Raw genomic sequence first — 22,223 nt, 5'->3', positions numbered from 1 at the left:
ATCTTGAAAGAAACAATGTACAAAGTACCGGGTAAGAGAATGATGGAACTAAATACCAAACAAACTTTTTGTAAATGCCTTTTCCTTTTTTTTAAATAACTCTTGTTATTTTTTTTTCATAAATTGTTACATGAAATCTTCATTAAAAAAATGTACTTATACATGTGTGAATTAATTATCCCAATCAGCATAGTTAATGAGCATCATAAGTTTACAACGAGGTGTAAGACAGATGAATGATAGTACAAACAAGAAATGTCTAATGATAGAACAAACAAACAAACAAAAAACAAAAAAAGGTATTAATGCTCTTTATGTTACAAGAAATAATTGTTTTAATATAACTTTTTATGTCCCCGGTTACTAAGGGTGGTATATAGCAGTTGAACTGTCCATCAGTCTGTCTGTCAGTCTGTGCGTCCGTCCGTCCAAAAACTTTAACATTGCCCATAACTTTTGCAATATTGAAGATAAAAACTTGATATTTGTGGAGCTGCACATTATGAGTGGTGAAAGGTCAAGGTCATCCTTCAAGGTCAAAGGACAAAAAAAAATCAAAACGGCGCAGTAGGGGGCATTGTGTTTCTGACAAATACATCTCTTGTTTATATTAAATCTTAATTTTAAGACAAAAATGTACTTAATAGCTGTATGTATACTTTTCCAAATTGTTGAGGTTGCATAATTGACATGACGCCAACTGTCAATCAAATCCTTATCTAAGAATTGATCTACCAATCAGCGATTGATTAATCGAGTTAGCAACGAACTGTCCGCCATTTTCCTAGACAAGCTATGTCTAGGTTCACTTTTATTTCAACGAGTTTGTTTTGTTTTCCTCTCTAAAAAACGTAGATTAAAAATGGTTAAACTGTGTCAATGAGGATTATGTAACCCGGACAATCAATATCCTGACAGATTAGTTGGTGGCATTGAATTTATATCGTTTCCAAAGCCGAAAAGAGATTTTGAGAAGTGTAAGAGATGAATAAATGCATGTGGTGGTCCCCACGAACAACTGAACGTTAACACTGTCAAAGACAATTACAATATCTTTTTATCAAATACAGTATTTTTCTTTTCTTTCATTTTTCAGAATTTGAATTTGAAACATGTGTTGTAGGTTAGTTTTTGATTACTACAGCCTGATGGCTATACACACCATACATGTACGTGTTTATTATTTGCTATGTACGTTGCACGATTTTACACGAATTTTATATGAATGTATATATTACTATATGGCAAAAATAAAATGTATGAACCAAAAAAAAAAAAAAAAAAAAAAAATTTTTTTTGGATTATTTATCGCAGATTTAAATAGTTTTATGTTATCGATCTGATCATCACATAATAGTTCATGTTTTTTTAATAGTTTTATCTGTTACTAGGTGATAAATACTCTGATAGTAATGCACTTAATTGTCATCATACATGTTATTAGAAGGTGACACGTGATATCTTATCTTATTAACACCCCGGCGAAATGTTGTTCATGATTTCATGAACACTTCAAGCCAATCAAGAACTGTTCATGAACGGTTCTGAAAAAGTTCCTGAGCTTGGTTCATGAACTTTTGGACATGAACTGTTCTTAAGACATGTTCATGAACTGTTTATGAATTATTGTTGAACATTTCAAAGTTCATGAACAGTTCTTCATCTAACCATAAATACTTAGTGATGAACATTTCATGCACAAGTATTTCTAATGACTTTTCTGAGACAGACTTTAAGGATCCATCATGAATAATTCATGAATTCCTTTGTGCTAGATGTTTCATACATATTTTTGAAAGTAATATTGAAATGTCTAGCATACAAATCTTGTAGATTTGTGAAACCTGTGAAGTTAGTATGAATATGCATAGTACTTTCACCACTGTAAGTTAGAGTTCTTGACCTGTTCTAGAGAATTTTAAGAACATTTGTACAAGAACTGTTCAAGAACTGCCTTCGGGAACACTTCAATAACTTTTTAAGGACCTTTCCTGTTCTTGAATTATTCTTAAACTATTCTTGAACACTTTAAGAACTTTTTTGAACAACATGTTTCCTTCTGATGTTCTTAAACAGGTCTACACAATGTTTTTGAACGTATGATGGACTTTTTAAGAATCCAATATGTTCTTAAAAGGATCTGTCATTGTTCTTGGAAGACTTAAAAGACAAGTTTAAGAACGTTTTAAGGACATCTTATTTCAAGAACAGTTTAAGATGATATCAAGAACTCAATGTAAATTGCATTGCTGTTTTTACAAAGAAAGAATATTGTGTGCACAGGAAGTTGAAACGGAAGGCACATGGTTTATGTTATATTTGAAAATGTAAGTCTTTAATAAATTACCGGCTGAACTGATCAGCCATTGGTTCCATTTCAAGTTCTTTGGCACTGCAAGTGTAACCATTTCAGGGAAACCATTGATTAGTAAATGATTCTTGAACTGAATTGAACTCAATACATGAATTATTCATGAACATATAGTGCAAAGTTGTATTATGAAATTTAAAGAGTATTATCAAACCACTTGTATCTCAGTTATTAGTGTTATATTTAAATTATTGTTATATGTTGCTATCAATATGTTAAAGGGGCCTTTTCACAGATTTTGGCATTTTTTTTACTTATTCATTAAATGCTTTATATTGATAAATGTAAACATTGGATCGTAAAAGCTCCAGTAAAAAATCAAGAATAAAATTTAAAAAAGGAAAAGAACATTGTCCGGAGCAGGTTTCGAACCAGTGACCCCTGGAGTCCTGCCAGAGTCCTGAAGTAAAAACGCTTTAACCTACTGAGCTATTCCGCCGAGAACACATGCTAAACGTATTTTATACGTTATATAAGCAATCTTCGTAGTTTTACAAAATTTAACGACAAAAACAGAACTCTCCAAATTATTCAATCGTTTCGCGTTGCAACGGTTTATAATTTTTAGGTTTTAAAATCGTCAAAAGATGCATATAATGGCTATATTAGAGCATGGTAAATGTTCAGTATTACTGTTTCCTCACAAATATCATAACCAAAACGAAAATTTGCGAATCTGAAACAACTTTTTTCAATTTTGTCAATTTACCAAAGCGTGAAAAGATCCCTTTAAGTGCTAATACAAGACTTGTTTCTTCTTACCCTGACCTGTTTGTTGATCTTTAGTAACACTTATGATAACCTTTGCATAAATTGACAAATTCTTGTTCATGAATAGTTCATGAACACTTCATGCCACCTCAGTTCATGAACTCTTGAAGAACTATGGTTCATGAACTATTCACTCACAGTTCGTGAACAGAAAATGAGCCATTGAAAAATAGAAGGAAAATGTTCATGAACTGTTCGTGAACAGCAAAACCCTGAAGAATTTTCAAGAATTGTGTTGTTCATGAACTGTTCAAGAACACTTCATGCCATTGATGTTCATGAATAGTTCATGAACATGTCATGCCATAATGGTTCAATAATAGTTCATGAACACTTTATGCCACACGGGTTCAAGAATAGTTCATGAACACTTCATGCCATAAGGGTTCAATAATAGTTCATGAACACTTCATGCCATTAGGTTTCAAGAATATTTCATGAACACTTCATGCCATTAGTGTTCATGAACAGTTCATGAACTAAAATTTCAAGAACTTTTCACAGACGTGGCTCATTTTCTGTTCACGAACTATTTGTGAACAATTCATGAACTCAGTTCACGAACAGATCATGAACTGTTCACGAATTATTCGTGAACTGCAGAACAACATTTCGCAGGGGTACAGCTGTTAATAAAAAAAATAATTATGTTATTCAAATACAATCCTTCACAAATGGATATGATAATGTAAAACCCATGCTCCATTTGTAATCAACAGATACAATTTCTCTTCAACAAGATCTGAATTAATCTGTACCATAATGAACAATAATGCAAGTTAGTTACCATAGGCCTACATCTTTGGAATAACTTAATTTCTCTGGGATTTCCCTTCTCTATCAATGTTTTAAGTGACTATCAATTAGTGGCAAAAGAGTTAAATACATATATATGTATTACACTGTAACTCCAATATAGTGCGGTCCGTTATAACGCTGTGTCCAATATAACGAGGGGGGTCCTTGGATCCCATTTTTTCTCCAACCTTCCATTTCTGATTCAAATCTATGTTATGCAACTTCATGTATTTTCATAAATTCAAAGAAGCCGGCGATCACAGCTTGATTGCTTTATCCGTCCGTTTAACTGATTTTAATCGATTAGAGGTTAAACGACACTGGACAGCTAATTGGCGTTAATCTGTTGTGTAATGTCAATAAAGGTGTGAAAACTTGCGAGTCGGTGTTTATTACATTGGTCCCTATCAGAGCGGTTCGATGCGCTAATTTCAATAAGGCAAGTGCAAGCGGAATAATTATCAAATTAAAGTTATTTAAAATGATTACCTGTTTATGTTTTGTATTTATCGTGTATTGTATTTCATTGTATAAACTATGGCTGTGTAAGTGTGTTATCATTTATTATATGCTACACATGCTTGATAAATAAAAATATCTTTGTGTGTGTTTAATGTTTCAGTACGTATACGAAAAATAAATTAAACTAGAAATGGCGCGGCAGAGGCCGACGCGTATCCCCACGCCGAATGTTTGACCTAGGTGTGCCCCAGGGTTGGTAATGGGGCCATGCATAGCTGAGATTGACCGTATTGTCATAAGAGAAGTTCATCATCAATTAGAAGTGAATTGGTGTAGAAATGAAGAAGTTATAGTAAAAGGCTATTTTGGGTGGGTGTGACATATGTGGGCAGGGCGCCCCAGGGTTGGTAATTGTGCCATGCATAGTTGAGATTGACCGTATTGTCATAAGAGAGGTTCAGTATCAATTTGAAGTGAATCGGTGTAGAAATGAAGAAATTATAGTAAAAGGCAATTTTGGGTGGGTGTGGTCTATGTGGGCGGGGCGCCCCAGGGTTGGTAATGGGGCCATGCATAGTTGAGATTGACTGTATTGTCATAAGAGAAGTTCAATATCAATTTGAAGTGAATCGGTGTAGAAATGAAGAAATTATAGTAAAGGCAATTTTGGGTGGGTGTGGTCTATGTGGGCGGGGCCCCAGGGTTGGTTATGGGGCCATGCATAGTTGAGATTGACCCTAATGTCATAAGAGAAGTTCAGTATCAATTTGAAGTGAATCCGTGTAGAAATGAAAAAATTATAGTAAATGGAATTTTTTGGTGGGTGTGGCCTATGTGGGCGGGCGCCCCAGGGTTGGGATTGGGGCCATGCATAGTTGAGATTGACCCTAATGTCATAACAAAAGTTCAGTATCAATTTGAAATGAATCCGTGTAGAAATGAAAAAATTATAGTAAATGGAAATTTTTGGTGGGTGTGGCCTATGTGGGCGGGGCGCCCCAGGGTTGGGAATGGGGCCATGCATGGTTGAGATTTACCGTATTGTCATAGGTGAGGTCCAGTATCAATTTGAAGTGAATCGGTGTAGAAATAAAGAAGTAAATGTAAAATAACCTAAAAAAATGAGTGATAATTTCTGACGCGGCCCCATCCCAACCCCTATAACTTTTGACCCAGGGGTCAGATCAAAATTCCAAATAGTGCAGGGTCGCACATATGCTCATAGCTACCATGTGTGTAAATTTCAAGGTTCTAGTGCTTTTAGTGTAGGAGGAGATAGTGGCCAGGACGGACGGACGGACGGACGGACGGACGGCGGAGATCACCACAATATCCCCACCTTTTTTTCAAAAAGCGTGGGGATAAAAATCCTGACGATTTATTTACATGCTAACGCAGTGTAATACGGTAGGTAACACTTAAATTTGTGCCCTTTATCAGAAAGTCCACGGAAAGCACCTTTTTTACATGCTGCATATGACGCAATAAAACATTTCTTTGTTCATGTATCATATTGCATTCAATCTAAATTTAAATTCGCTCGTCCAATGAAAGCTGTGTCCCATAATGCACCGTACTAATTTTTGAAAAATGGCGTAGGCATATGAATTTGTTTACAAAGTTCGTAAACATATTTCTTGTCATAAATGTTAAACATTATTTTTTCGGTAGTTATACTGTTATTGTTCGATTCGGTTTACATGCATGTATTTGCGGATGACAACACAGCATGACGATACACAGAACCTATATTATAGGCTATACTTTACCTGTTTTTATAGCCCCTTAAATAAATAAGCTCAAAACTTATAACGCTGTCCGTATATAACGCTGTTGCGTGGCTTGGACCCCGTCATCCGCGTTATATTGGAGTTACAGTGTATAACGCTGCTGCACTGCCATTCCCATTTCAAACACCATTTAATGTCAACAAGTAATTAACTAAAATAATGTATTGTTTAATATGCTGTAAGATATGCTTTCAATACATGTTAATCTAGTTCTCATATATGCTTTTGATGAAGTGACAATTTTAATTTGCCAGCAAATTGTTAAAAGTGACAATTTATTGCCTAATTATTCTTCCTTATTTACATCAATGCTTAGTTGAATGGCATTTAGATTCATTTGAAATGCTATACTGCGAAAGATTAAATCTTATATGCACAATGGCTTTATTTTCATTCATGTGAATACGTTAAATAATATATATATTGTCATGTGAATGGATAAATGTATGAACTTTATCTAGGCTGAGACATTGATGTAAGAACATATGTGTCGTGTTCTGAGAAAACTGGGCATAATGCATGTGCGTAAAGTGTCATCCCAGATTAGCCTGTGCAGTCCGCACAGGCTAATCAGGGACCACACTTTTCGCCTAAACTTGATTTTCTGTAAGGAGGGACTTCCTTGAAACCAAAAATACCATAAAGCGGAAAGTGATGTCCCTGATTAGCCTGTGCGGACTGCACAGGCTAATCTGGGACGACACTTTACGCACATGCATTATGCCCAGTTTTCTCAGAAAAAGACACATTAGGGATAATTGATTGATTTAATGGTGAGAAAAGACTCAAGACTAATCCACAACCTTCTCATAACAGATCATAACGGTCACCATGGTTTTGATTTCCTCTGGAAAAGAAGTTACAAATGTATTTATCGCACATGTTTCAGGAGGCAATCAGCTTAAATGATGTATTCCCTGGAGTTCAGTCAGAACAAATATGGTTCTTCCAGACACATATTTGGTTATCTGATCTGAGAAATGACTTTCTTTTGGCACTGAAATTGGATACTTTATGGCATATTCAGAATACAAATGCTTGATTTATATGTGTTTCATGTGCAAACATGTATTAAAATAATATGTTCTGTTTTCTTAAATTGGTGGCTTATTACCATAGACAAGGAATGAATGTAAATAATGCATCAGTCAGATTCATGCAAGATTTTGATGTCCATGTACCGTATACGTGCGCTTATAAGACGCCCTCGCTTATTAGACGCACCCCGACTTCGGACTTTATAATGGGTGGATTTGAGACTGACCCGCGTGTAAGACTCGGTCAAATTTTGCCGTATTCATCGGCCGGAAAATGGCCGAAAATGGCAGAATGTTAAAGAAAATCATCAATTAGTAAAACATTGAGAATTTTTCAAACTCGCGCTGCATACAATTAGTAATTCATGCAAGTCTGAAAAATAAAACAATCAAACAACAAAGTAAATAATATTTGTTTATTTTATGATATATTAGTGGGTTTTAATTAATTTTCAAGTATTATTCATGTAATAAAAATAATTATCAAATTGACAAAATTTCTAATAACTGCGTATTAATCATTTGCCCTAACAATTGCAAACAATTGCAAACATAAAACATATTACGTTCGTAATATCAATGCACAAGCAAAATTGATCGTGTCAGTCATCTTAATTGTATTGTTTGACAGGTATTGAAATCTAATAGGCAGATATTTTGAAAGCGTTTAGTTTTATTACCTAGATTATGCAAATTTTACGCCCATTGTCTATCAACAATAGGTAACACCTACTTTCATAAAATTAGCCAATCGCGTGATAGAGTGATAGACTCCGAAGCGCAGATCGAAATCACGTGTCAAGAAGAAAGCCATATGCGGATAATTGCATGCGGTCGCTCTTTGCTCCCGACGTTGTTGGCCCCTAATAAATAATGTGTCATCGGTATGAGTGGTTCGTCTGAATAAACGTGTTTATTTAACAATTGACAGTTGCAAACTGGTAACTTATTTCAGAGGATACCCTAATTGCCAATTATGTCTTAATTGAAAATTAACGACGTGGAACAAAGACGATCAGGTGATACAAACTTGTCAAATAGCATTTGTAATCGGCAGCGTGTTTACTGAGAATTGATTTTGCTGTTGTTTTAAGCATGTTGGCATCGTGTTGCCGCTTACACACGTATACTATAATGACCAATTTATATGGCATTTAACGACGTTGCGCGCAGACAATCAGGTGATAAAAACTTTTCAAGAATAATCGCGGACAATATAACGTCTTACGCCCCAAAAATAACAAAATTCAAATTAAAAATAATAGACAACAAAATCAGTAACAATACATTTTATAACAAATAAATCGGTAACTGAACATAGCGTTCCGATACACGGTACGGGCCAATACAGACTTTAGAGAAAATGCAAATGGCTGCCGCGATGATTCAAAACAACTGACAAGTGTCCAACTTGGCTAGCATAAGCCCAGTAAACTCGATGTTTTGATTTTTTTTGTTTATTTTCACATGTATCTCGCTTATAAGACGCGACCCCAACTGTAACTTATTAATTTAAGTCTCAAAAATGCGTCTTATAAGCGCACGTATACGGTAGTAGAGTTTAAGATTATTTATGTTGACATTTTTCAAACAAGCTGTTTATTTCTATAAATGTGAGAGTTTCATTAAACGCTTTCCTTAGTTGAACATACTCTTTTTTATGCCCCCCTTGGAAGAAGAGGGGGTATATTGTTTTGCACATGTCGGTCGGTCGGTCCGTCCGTCGGTCTGTCCACCAGATGGTTTCCTTATGATAACTCAAGAACGCTTACGCCTAGGATCATGAAACTTCATAGTTGCATTGATCATGACTGGCAGATGACCCCTATTGATTTTCAGGTCACTAGGTCAAAGGTCAAGGTGACAATGACTTGCAACAGTAAACTGGTTTCCGGATGATTACTGAAGAATGCTTAGGCCTAGAATCATGAAACTTCAGGTACATTGATCATGACTGGCAGATGACCCCTATTGATTTTCAGGTCAATAGGTCAAGGTCACAGTGACAAAAAACGTATTAACACAATAGCTGCCACAACAACTGACAGCCCATATGGGGGGCATGCATGTTTTACAAACAGCCCTTGTTTAGAAGATCTGTCTAAATTATATCTTGGTAGAGTTTGAAACTCAGGGTCACATCAGGTAAAATTAGGTCACTGTAAAATTAACAAAAAAGCTTTTCACCACTTCAGAAGTCACATTGTCTGTCCAATCTTCATGCAACTTGGTCAGAACTTTGTTCCTAATTGTGACATCTTATTACAGTTTGAAAATGGTTCTGGTTCATTGAAAAATGAAAGAGGCAGTTTTCCTTTTATGGATATTGTAAGACTTTATAAACACTCTTGAAGTCACAGTTATAGTCTAATCTTCATGACACTTAAATGGTCAGAACAATTGACCAGTCGCCAGATTATCAATCGCTCCGCCCACACAGTCACGTGGTATAGGCAGATCGCAATGATCTCGTATTAGGCGGGTGAAAACGTATATTTTGTAATGATGTATCAGGCTATTTTCTACAATATAAACTGTTAAAGCCGCAACATAAACTTAACTGCTTTGTAAAACTTTAATACAATCATACATGCCATAAATTTTCAGACCGATTCCGGGACATTGAGCTCAATTTTCCGGGACATTTGCCGATTTTCCGGGACATGTATACATATAGCGATATATATAGACATATATGCATTTTTTGGTACGAATTTTTTGTAACATCGTAAATTGAGTACATTACTAATAAATATGTTGTAAGCATCTAAAACGATTTTATGCATCGTTGATTATCACAGGCATTAATATTTTCTTAGTGTACAATCTCCATCGTTAAATAGATCTTTATATGCCTTTTTTGCAGAGTCACAATTTATTTTCTTTAAAGCCATCATGATGAAATGATGTAAGCGGCCGGTGCGCCTAGCAACATAAAATTGTTTAATATATCCGCCTAATAGGCGATTCGAATTATGTTTAATTAGTATACATTACAGTAATTGTTTCAATTATGAATTATCTTAAAGACAATAAAGATACACATTGTGTGTTGTTGTTTTTGTAATTTAATCTCGCGTAAAAAATTATGTTTTGATAACCGAATTATGCATTAAATGCACAATTTCCACGAGGACAACATCCATGTTTTCATCAAAAGTCTCCGAAGTAACTGTCCACGATTTTATCGTGGGGGAGCACCAATATAGACAGATAAGTTTGCTTGGAATAACACAGCCACTGAAGGTATAGATTGATATTGACACGGGGTTATTCACGCATGACTAATTCACAACCACACGAATCTTCAGATGTGTGAACAACTACTCTGCCCTTACGCAGAGGGAAATTATAACGTAGTATATTGAAGCCAATTAACAACCACATTAAACAATGCCGTCTTTTCGGTTTGACTGCAAACGTGAGACAATGGATATGATTACAGGGCCCCTGTTAATTGATCGATTTTGACACATACATGTAGCGTAGTCACCTATTCGGGTAGGCATTGTCATGGAGACGCTGCAGATTAGTGGGAACACAGACTACAGGTACAGTTAAGCCTATGAAAAGGTACATGTATTTAGGAATTTTGTAAAATCCGGGACATTTGACAGATTTCCGGGACTGCGGGACTTGATCTTCTTTTCCGGGACAAGCCCGGACAATCCGGGACGTATGGCATGTATGTATATGCTGTAGAGAGAAAGTGCGTTATCAAATTAAATGATTAAACGAAAGACTGACTATCAGAAACGTTAAAAATACATAAATAGGGAGCTGAATAAAGATCTCTTATAAAAATGAACATTTATTTTATTTTAATCTTGGATTTGTATTAAACAGCCGTTAGACTATTTATATATAATTATTTTGATGAATATATTAAGTATCCAATCCAAATGGCGCAATTGTATGTAATTAAGAATGAGTGCGTTTTTCCGTTTATTAAAATGTATAGAACTCTGGTTTGTTGTGTTATTTTCAAAAAGACACCGATTCTCTTTATTTAGATATAAATCAAATTTTGAGTTAAACCATAATTTAATATATTGTCGCTGTCGTTCTCAAACCTCGTAGCTCGAAAATTTTCAAAATATTTATTTCGTCTTTTCCGAATATATGAAGTCTGGCGCGTGTTTTGTGCTATATCTCGTAGCTCTACGCCAATCAGAGCCCTTGAAAAAGCCACGTGACGAAATGTTGTAGAATGATTGTTGGCTTTTTTCCCGGCAAAAAGTCGTAGCGACACCATTTCACCTAAAGGTACGTCGTTTCGTTTGGACAAATTTGACAAAAACGTTTTTATTTTATTTTTTTTTTTGCAACTACGAGGTTTCCTATCAGGACGAATTGTCGTACGTCATAAAAATGACAAAACTGTGGTGACAAAATATCGTAGCTACCATGTCTTACTGTCAGTATGACTTACGCGTCTACGGCTTATACTGTATTTTGCAGCTTCATTTGTTTGGTATTTTTACAGAATTTCAATTTCTAAAACATCGTTATAAAAAAATGAGACGTTTTTTTTTCTCTCCTGAAAAGTTGGCATTTTGTAGCTACAAGGTTTGAGAACGACAGCGACGTTATGCCTAATTTCGTGGTTTCATTTACAGATGGTCTGATATGCATTTTATATTATGTTTTTTTTTAATGCAAACCAGTTACAGTTTACCCTCGAAAAATGAAATGTTGGTTTTCCAGTGCTGTTCACGAATGGAATTTATTAAGTATATAATGCATTTGTTTATACCTTGATCACTTTTATATGTTCATTGAAATGTTCACATTTTTCCCGTATCAATATAATTTATTGTACACTTTACACATAAAGTCATTATAGCTGGCTATTAGCCGCGTTGAAAACACCTTTTGCTGTTGTTTTTTTGCTTAAGTTAAAAACAATATTTAAGTTAATAATTTATGAATGTTTCCGTTGTTTGTTATCCACAGAAAATAAATATGTTATTGGAAGTAATTAAACAGTTTTCTTTTTCTTGTGTACAGTACTTAACAATGCCTCAATGTTCCTATATTTTGATGAACATATACTGTTATTTATTAATTATCTACAATTACGCCGAGAGCAATTATTAGGTTGCCCAAACTGCTTAATAATATTGTGCATCAAACAGTTTAACACGTTTAAAGAACGCACAACTGTTGTGTTCATTATTTCTTTTCATTACTAGTTCTTATGTTCAAGAAAGTTAAGTAAAATAATGTCATTTTATACAGTGTGTATAACACCTACAATTTTAAATTTATGATCAAACAGCACTGATCAGGCATTTGATATAAAATCTGTGTAAACCCTTAAAAGTTACGCTCATTCCATACCTGCGACACGCAGCTGCTAAGGGGTGTGTGAAAAATCGATATCTGATTGGCTAATCGGAAAATTTGATCGACAGGTGGCGACTGGTTAATTTCTCTAATTACATGTATATCTCTGTTGAGATATCCTCCTAATAACAATAAAACATGTTGTGTTAATTTAAAGTTAATTGAACAAGTATGACAAAATTAATATATTTTTTTAATAATTTAGTGAAAACTCCTCCTGGAGTTCTGGCAAAAAAAACATTGGCACAAAACATAAGATTCTTTCAGGTTAGTCACCGTCACAAAAACAAAAACTTTCTTTTAAAGGGATCTTTTCACGCTTTGGTAAATTGACAAAATTGAAAAAAGTTGTTTCAGATTCGCCAATTTTTGTTTTAGTTATGATATTTGTGAGGAAACAGTAATACTGAACATTTACCATGGTCTAATATAGCCATTATATGCATCTTTTGACGATTTTAAAACCTAAAAATTATAAAGCGTTGCAACGCAAAACGATTGAATAATTTGGAGAGTTCTGATTTTGTCGTTAAATTTTGTGAAACTACGAAGATTGCTTATATAAGGTATAAAATACGTCTAGTAAGTGTACTCGGCGGAATAGCTCAGTAGGCTAAAGCATTTTTACTTCAGGACTCTGGCAGGACTCCAGGGGTCACTGGTTCGAAACCTGGTCCGGGCAATGTTCTTGTCCTTTTTTTAATTTTATTCTTGATTTTTTACTGGAGCTTTTACAATCCAATGTTTACATTTATCGATATAAAGCATTTAATGAATAAGTTAAAAAAATGCCAAAATCTGTGAAAAGGCACCTTTAAGCCTTAAAGGTCATTACAACATACAGAAAAAGGAAGGTATTTAAAAGGAATACATGTTGTATTGATTTGTCCATTTCTTGTAAAAGCTTATTCAATTATCAGATTGAATAAAATAATCCAAGATCTTAATTTTGATGCAATGTTATACCAGCTGAATACCTTCTTTCATGTGCTTTAAAATAATTAGCTCTCTTGTTTCCCAGTAGCATGCAATCCATCATGACATGTGCTCCAGTTACACCTTGTATTCTTTTGATATATAATGAAAAAATAAAAGTAGTGCAGATTAAGTGATTGGATTGATAACAAAAGCCATCCCCAAGTTGTTTATAGTCACATACTTGTCATTAATTTAGTTGGCTGAGTTTTATGCTGAGTAATTTGGGTTTTAAGCTTGGTCACTAAGTAAAGTTGAAGAAAAACCTATGAACGTTCTACAAGGCCTGCTTATCACAAAATTTCTCAAAACATTTGTTCTAATGATATTGTAGTGGAGTTCAAGAAAATGGTTCCAATCCATTGAACAAGTCCACGACCAGGGACTGGGGTTATAGACTTTTCCGTGTCTGTAAGTCTCTGTTCTTCTATAGGTCCTATCAGATTTGTGTGTTGTATTTTACTCACAAAGAATATGTCACATGTAAATTGAACAAGTATTAATCAGGCCTGCTAGCTTATTTTGTTGAGTGCTGGACTAAAGATCCAAGGATTGCAGGTTTGATACCAGCCTGGCCTCATAACTTGTGTGATGATTGGTCATACAATCCTTTCTATGGCCATTCTCCTTCTCAATCTGAGTCAAGAAGGGCATTGGTCAGTTATTGGCATAAGTTTGTGCTCTTGGTATTGGTAACAACTATCCCAGGAAAGTGTGAGTTGGGCCATAGTGGCCCCTGTGATATGATTAAAATACTGATGAAAATAGTGAAAAAGGGGGGAGCATTTGGTTGCTGCTTCGTCAGTCATTCTGAATTCTCATTAACCCTTTCCATATAACTTGATATCTGTCTGGCCCTCTGTCTTGCTGTCCTTCACTTGGTTTTCACACAAGATCTAAACGATTCATTATCTGAATGTAATGAAACTTGGTATTACTCATTCCAATAGGATGGACATGTGTGTTTTTGTCAGTTCAGCACGGTCCATTGATTTTCATGGAGTTGTTTCCCTTTGATACTTAATATGTCACTTTTTGCTCCCATGTGATGAGGCAGACATGAATGATCAGAATTCAATTAAACTTAATATGCAGCTTCCCTATAGGATGAACATATGCATCATTTGTCAAGTTGTTCTAGATTTATGATTTGTTTAGGTAGTTATTTCCCTTTGATAATTTATATGTAATTTTGTAGAGGATTTTTCTCAAGAAACAAGATAATTATTAATCTGTTTAAAGTATTTAAATGAACATACCCTTTAAATGAATACAATGACAAAAACAAATACGACGAGAATCACTTTGTTAAAAACGCATAACTGAGTATGCAAAAAGTAAGCAAAAAATGTTAGGGAGATATTTATTAGAATGATGGCATACATGAAACAAGTGGAACTATGATAGCTCAATCAAAATCTCATTCCCATCGGCATTTTTAAGGGAATTGTAAACAGATTTTGGCATTTTTATGCCCCCTTTGGAAGAAAAGGGAGCATATAGTGATCGGACTGTCTGTCTGTCTGTCTGTCTGTCTGTTTGTCTGTCTGTCTGTCTGTCTGTCTGTCTGTCTGTCTGTCTGTCTGTCTGTCTGTCTGTCTGTCTGTCTGTCTGTCTGTCTGTCTGTCTGTCTGTCTGTCCGTCTTTCCATCACACTTTGTGTTTAGGTTTCGAAAATTGCTCATAACTTCTATGTCCCTTGAGATATAACCTTCATATTTGGTATGCATGTGTATATGGACAAGGCCTTTCCATACGCACAAATTATTTTACCCCTGTGACCTTGACCTTGAACTTAGGGTCTGCGTTTAGGTTTCGAAATCGGCGTTTACGTTTCGGAAAATGCTCATAACTTCTATGTCCCTTGAGATATATCCTTCATATTTGGTATGCATGTGTATATGGACAAGGCCTTTCCATACGCACACAAATTTTTACCCCTGTGACCTTGACCTTGAACTTAGGGTTCGCGTTTAGGTTTCGAAATCTGCGTTTACGTTTCGAAAAATGCTCATAACTTCTATGTCCCTTTAGATATAACCTTCATATTTGGTATGCATGTGTATATGGACAAGGCCTTTCCATACGCACACAAATTTTGACCACTGTTACCTTGACCTTGAACTTAGGGTCCCCGTTTAGGTTTCAAAATCTGCGATTAGGTTTTGAAAAATGCTCATAACTTCTATGTCCCTTGAGATATAACCTTCATATTTGGTATGCATGTGTATATGGACAAGGCCTTTCCATACGCTTACAAATTTTGACCCCTGTAACCTTGACCTTGAACTTAGGGTCTGCGTTTAGGTTTCAAAATCTGCGTTAAGGTTTAGAAAAAAGCTCATAATTTCTATCAAGCGTTTATAGGGGGCATAAGTCATCCTATGGTGACAGCTCTTGTTTTCAAATGCCATAAGATATGATTGCTTACAAATATTTTATGTTTTTAATAGACTAAACTAATTTGCAAAGTATAAAAAAAGTTGAACTAAAAAAATAAGTGGCCAGTATTCGAACCTGAGTTGTTATGACTCAAAAGCGGATGCGCTACCACTGCGCCACTCAAACTTTCGCGATATGATGCCAAACATAATACCTATTGTAAACGTTATCTAGCTTTTCCCAATAACAGAATTGTTTTACGAACAAAATTTGTTTTATTTTCTTAGAACGTTTTTACACTAAAAATGGTCTTTGAAAAATTCACTAACAATGGTCTTAGAAAATTCTTAGAAGAAAATCTAACCAAAAAAGTTTTTAAGTCAAAAACATGTAAGAATAAGAACGTTATATGTGAAATATTTTATCTCTTTAGTCTGCCAACATCCCACATCTGCCCATTTTTATCCCTTGGGGAAACAGTCGCACCTGACTGCAGGCATTTTTCTGATATTAATTTTTATAAAAGTGACTTTTGGCTTAAGCGAATAGCCTAGAAATCAGATCAAGGTCAGACCATTGGTGTTTCAGAAGCAGTTTCTGACCATGTTTAACCCTTTGCATGCTGGGAAATTTGTCGTCTGCTAAATTGTTGTCTGCTGAATTTCTTTAATTTGCATTTTCTTCGATTTTTTTCAAAGAAAACTATCAGAATAGCAAACAGTTTGGATCCTGATTTAATAGACAAAGTTTTGAGACTGAAACAATTGTACATGTGTATTTTATGTCACAAACAGATGTGTGTGTATCAAAATGAAACTTTACAGGAGATTTGTTTATAATTGCAAGACCTTATTTATATTAACCCTTTGCATGCTGGGAATTTGTCATCTGCTAAAATGTCGTCTGCTGAATTTATAAACTTAGCATTTACTTCGATTTTTTTCAAAGAATAAATTCTGTGGCGTCTCATCTGGATCCAAACTGTTTGCATTCGGTTCCAGCACTGAAAGAGTTAAGCTGTTGATAAGAAATCTCCCATTGTTGCAGTGTGCCAGCTGTCGATGCAAATGCTGTCGGTTCAAATTAGGACAACAGCACATTTTTTTTCCATTTCAGACATTTTCCTGACAAAACATTTGCTGTTATCACCTAGAAACTTTATGTTTCCCATGGGCAGACTGCCTTGGACATGCCATTTTCCACCATTTTCATGTTATGCAAACTTGAACCTGCGCTGATTTTTCAGTGTACAGGATTTATTTTGCATCCACACTTCACAAAACTTACACAGTTTGTGAGTATAAACATAAATACTGTAAACGTATAGAAATTCGTTGGAATGAAATTTGGTGGTTTAATAAAAAACGACTATTTCGTTGACACGTAATTTCGTGGATTTCAAATAAAAATCAACTATTTCATTGATAATAAATTTCGTTGATTTCAAGTTTTCGGGGAAGACTGACCGTCTTAATAATTAAACTTTTATTAAAACAACCAGAGTAATAACGAAGCATACTCTGCTTATCTGTGTTGACAGCAAGACTTGCAGTTAATGTGCACTGAAGCATGAAAGTGTTGCCGATAATTGTCGATAAGAGCAATAAAGCGGCGCACTTGTGGGTCCCCGCTCGCTAATTGCTATCAATGTTGTTTTGACAATATTTGCAATTATCAGCGCAATCGGTTCCTTAGTAGTAACAAGTGAGTGATAAGGTCCTCAAAATACACGTGTGAAAAACCGTTATGACTCTTTTAACTTATATTGGCACTAATTGACATACGTGATAAATCTGCAAACTGTTCATTTGACGACGTCTCGTAAAAGAGAACAATCATTAATGTATAGTTTAAATACCGTGCTTGATTTAAAAGTACAAAGGACATTCTGAAATGACCGATTTCGGATTTAAAATGTATAAATAATCGTTGGTACTTGAATTCGTGGTTCAGCGAACCAACGAAATCCACGAAAATTCGTACCACACAAAATTTAATGGTTTTACAGTATATCAATATAAGTCAAATATGAACACGGCTTCATCCATATGTAATGAATGAGGAGAATACCAGCAGGCTTTTTCCCCCCTATGCCACGGGTCCGAAATTCTGCCCCATTCCCAATAAAAATCTGGGTTTTTTCCCAATTGAAAAAAAAAATCCCAATTCCACAAAAAAAAACTTTTTTTTTTTTTTTTTTTTTTTAACTTAAAATATATAAGTTTACCTGATCCGGTGTAGAAATAGAAAGTGTTGCATAATTAAATTATCTGTTGCCTTGAATTTGTTTTAAAAAACTGTAAAATATGTTAATGATTATTGAAGACTTTCCTTATTTTCCTCAAAATCCGGCACTTCGCACGATTTTTCACCTCAAAAAAGGCCAGGCCTTTTCCTTAAATTCAGATTTAAAAAACCTGCACTTATCTCACATGTTCATAATACTTTGTAAAATTTTAATAATACGTTATCAAAATAGTCGTTATTTACCAGTTAACTGCTTCTTTGAAATATAAGAAACACTATTTACATGCGATAATTTGTTCCCAATTGAGCCAATTTTGCGAATAAATTTTTCCCAAAATAGGGGTTTTCACGACGCGAAATTCCCTAAATTCCAGTGTGGCGTATTCCCAAAATGGAGCAGAAAAAGCCTGACCAGGAACTGCAGGGTACACAGACTATAAAAATAAACTTTCTAATTTTGAACTGTTATTTTGAAGTGAAGATTATTTTTATGTCCCCCACTATAGTAGTGGGGGACATATTGTTTTTGCCCTGTCTGTCTGTCTGTTGGTCTGTTTGCGCCAACTTTAACATTTTGCAATAACTTTTGCTATATTGAAGATAGCAACTTCATATTTGGCATGCATATGTATCTCATGAAGCTGCACATTTTGAGTGGTGAAAGGTCAAGGTCATCCTTCAAGGTCAGAGGTCAAATATATGTGGCCAAAATCGCTCATTTTATGAATACTTTTGCAATATTGAAGATATCAACTTGATATTTGGCATGCATGTGTATCTCATGGAGCTGCACATTTTGAGTGGTGAAAGGTCAAGGTCAAGGTCATCCTTCAAGGTCAGAGGTCAAATATATGTGGCCCAAATCGCTTATTTTATAAATACTTTTGCAATATTGAAGATAGCAACTTGATATTTGGCATGCATGTGCATCTCATGGAGCTGCACATTTTGAGTGGTGAAAGGGTATGGTCAAGGTCATCCTTCAAGGTCAGAGGTCAAATATATGTGGCCCAAATCGCTTATTTTATGAATACTTTTGCAATATTGAAGATAGCAACTTGATATTTGGCATGCATGTGTATCTCATGGAGCTGCACATTTTGAGTGGTGAAAGGTCAAGGTCATCTTTCACAAGGTCAAGGTCATCCTTCACAAGGTCAAGGTCATATATAGGGGACATTGTGTTTCTCAAACACATCTTGTTTAATACTTTGTTGGGCTCATCCTGGAATGAGTGACCCTTTATTGTAAAAATAAATTCAAAAAGACTTCATTCATCTCCAAATCAATACATAACTTAAGCCAAATTATCTAAAGGAAATGTATATATAGAGAGGGTTACTTGGCATTTCACTAACATTCCATTTTATGGAACATTTAGCAAACATTTAATATAAGCATGACCAGACCCAATACAGACCATTATATTTCAAACCTTCAGCACTTATGTAATGCCCAGCAAACCAACTCTGGAACATTTAACAAACATTTAATATAAGCATGACCAGACCCAATGCAGACCATTAATATATTTCAAACCTTCAGCATTTGTAATGCCCAGCTAACCAACTCTGGAGCCCTTAGCAGTTACTTAATATAAGCATGACCAGACCCAATACAGACCATTATATTTCAGACCTTCAGCATTTGTAATGCCCAGCTAACCAACTCTGGAACCCTTAGCAGTTATTTAATATAAGCATGACCAGACTCGATACAGACCGTTATATTTCAAACCTTCAGCATTTGTAATGCCCAGCTAACCAACTCTGGAACATTTAGCAGTTATTTAATATAAGCATGACCAGACCCAATACAGACCATTATATTTCAAACCTTCAGCATTTGTAATGCCCAGCTAACCAACTCTGGAACCCTTAGCAGTTATTTAATATAAGCATGACCAGACTCGATACAGACCGTTATATTTCAAACCTTCAGCATTTGTAATGCCGAGCTAACCAACTCTGGAACATTTAGCAGTTATTTGATATAAGCATGACCAGACCCAATACAGACCATTATATTTCAAACCTTCAGCATTTGTAATGCCCAGCTAACCAACTCTGGAACCCTTAGCAGTTATTTAATATAAGCATGACCAGACTCGATACAGACCGTTATATTTCAAACCTTCAGCATTTGTAATGCCCAGCTAACCAACTCTGGAACATTTAGCAGTTATTTAATATAAGCATGACCAGACCCAATACAGACCATTATATTTCAAACCTTCAGCATTTGTAATGCCCAGCTAACCAACTCTGGAACCCTTAGCAGTTATTTAATATAAGCATGACCAGACTCGATACAGACCGTTATATTTCAAACCTTCAGCATTTGTAATGCCCAGCTAACCAACTCTGGAACATTTAGCAGTTATTTAATATAAGCATGACCAGACCCAATACAGACCATTATATTTCAAACCTTCAGCATTTGTAATGCCCAGCTAACCAACTCTGGAACCCTTAGCAGTTATTTAATATAAGCATGACCAGACCCAATACAGACCATTATAGTTCAAACCTTCAGCATTTGTAATGCCCAGCTAACCAACTCTGGAACATTTAGCAGTTATTTAATATAAGCATGACCAGACCCAATAAAGACCATTATAGTTCAAACCTTCAGCATTTGTAATGCCCAGCTAACCAACTCTGGAACATTTAGCAGTTATTTAATATAAGCATGACCAGACCCAATAAAGACCATTATAGTTCAAACCTTCAGCATTTGTAATGCCCAGCTAACCAACTCTGGAACCCTTAGCAGTTATTTAATATAAGCATGACCAGACCCAATAAAGACCATTATAGTTCAAACCTTCAGCATTTGTAATGCCCAGCTAACCAACTCTGGAACATTTAGCAGTTATTTAATATAAGCATGACCAGACCCAATGCAGACCATTATAGTTCAAACCTTCAGCATTTGTAATGCCCAGCTAACCAACTCTGGAACATTTAGCAGTTATTTAATATAAGCATGACCAGACTCGATACAGACCGTTATATTTCAAACCTTCAGCATTTGTAATGCCCAGCTAACCAACTCTGGAACATTTAGCAGTTATTTAATATAAGCATGACCAGACCCAATGCAGACCATTATAGTTCAAACCTTCAGCATTTGTAATGCCCAGCTAACCAACTCTGGAACCCTTAGCAGTTATTTAATATAAGCATGACCAGACACGATACAGACCGTTATATTTCAAACCTTCAGCATTTGTAATGCCCAGCTAACCAACTCTGGAACATTTAGCAGTTATTTAATATAAGCATGACCAGACCCAATGCAGAACATTATAGTTCAAACCTTCAGCATTTGTAATGCCCAGCTAACCAACTCTTACATGATATGCTTCAATCACTTGAATATTAGCATCAGCCAAGTATTATGTATTATTGTTACAACATAAGGGGCATAATTTTTGCCACTGTACAAATATAGGTTGAGTTATTTGACCAAGATTACCCTTTAGCTAGCACAGGTTCATATGTATGAGTAAGTTCTCTGTGGTAAGTTTTGGCATTGGTAAAAAGGGGATTGAGTTGAGCAAATTTTGTAAAGAAAAATGTTAATTAGTCTTTATATTAATCCTTCTTTACTGTAATTGATAAGCTGTTTTACTCAGTGTGAGATTCTTGGCCATTAATATTAATATTTACAGTTGAACTGAAATTGAAAGATACACAGAAGCTACATAGTTCATTTCTAAAACATAAGATGAAGTATATATATGAGCCACATCTTCTGCCATTATTATGTCATTCACACTGGCTGGTCAGGAGATACCTGTCCTAGTGGGATATTGCATAATACCCATTTTCGCATGACATGGCTTTTATTATATCAATTTTTCCTTAAATAGAACTTTACTGGAATGTCCTCCTTTGATTGTGCCAACTAGCAACTGACACTGTTCTTCCATTTGTGGCATTAATCTATAATTATCATTGCTTTTTTTACACGATAATTAGATTTTGTGTTGAATTCAGTGATATACTTGTAAACATCTAAGTTACATGCTAGTGC

General features: G+C 35.1%; 1 protein-coding gene and 1 long non-coding RNA gene across 4 annotated transcripts in view; one reads left to right on the top strand and one right to left on the bottom strand.

Moving 5' to 3' along the window:
- Positions 1 to 22,223, top strand: part of LOC127866429 (pro-neuregulin-1, membrane-bound isoform-like) — a 118,591-nt gene that overhangs the window by 17,970 nt on the left and 78,398 nt on the right. The gene's annotated exons all lie outside the window — the stretch shown is intronic.
- LOC127866456 (uncharacterized) lies at positions 19,932 to 20,595 on the bottom strand. The gene is made up of 3 exons (XR_008043012.1): positions 20,514 to 20,595; positions 20,316 to 20,414; positions 19,932 to 20,018 (listed from the first exon to the last, which is right to left on the bottom strand). It is a non-coding gene; the product is annotated as an uncharacterized LOC127866456 (long non-coding RNA).

This window comes from Dreissena polymorpha, chromosome 2, assembly GCF_020536995.1.
Source record: "Dreissena polymorpha isolate Duluth1 chromosome 2, UMN_Dpol_1.0, whole genome shotgun sequence".
NCBI lineage: Eukaryota > Metazoa > Mollusca > Bivalvia > Myida > Dreissenidae > Dreissena > Dreissena polymorpha.
Note: the sequence above shows the minus strand (reverse complement) of the source record. Positions and strands in the feature narration are given on the sequence as shown.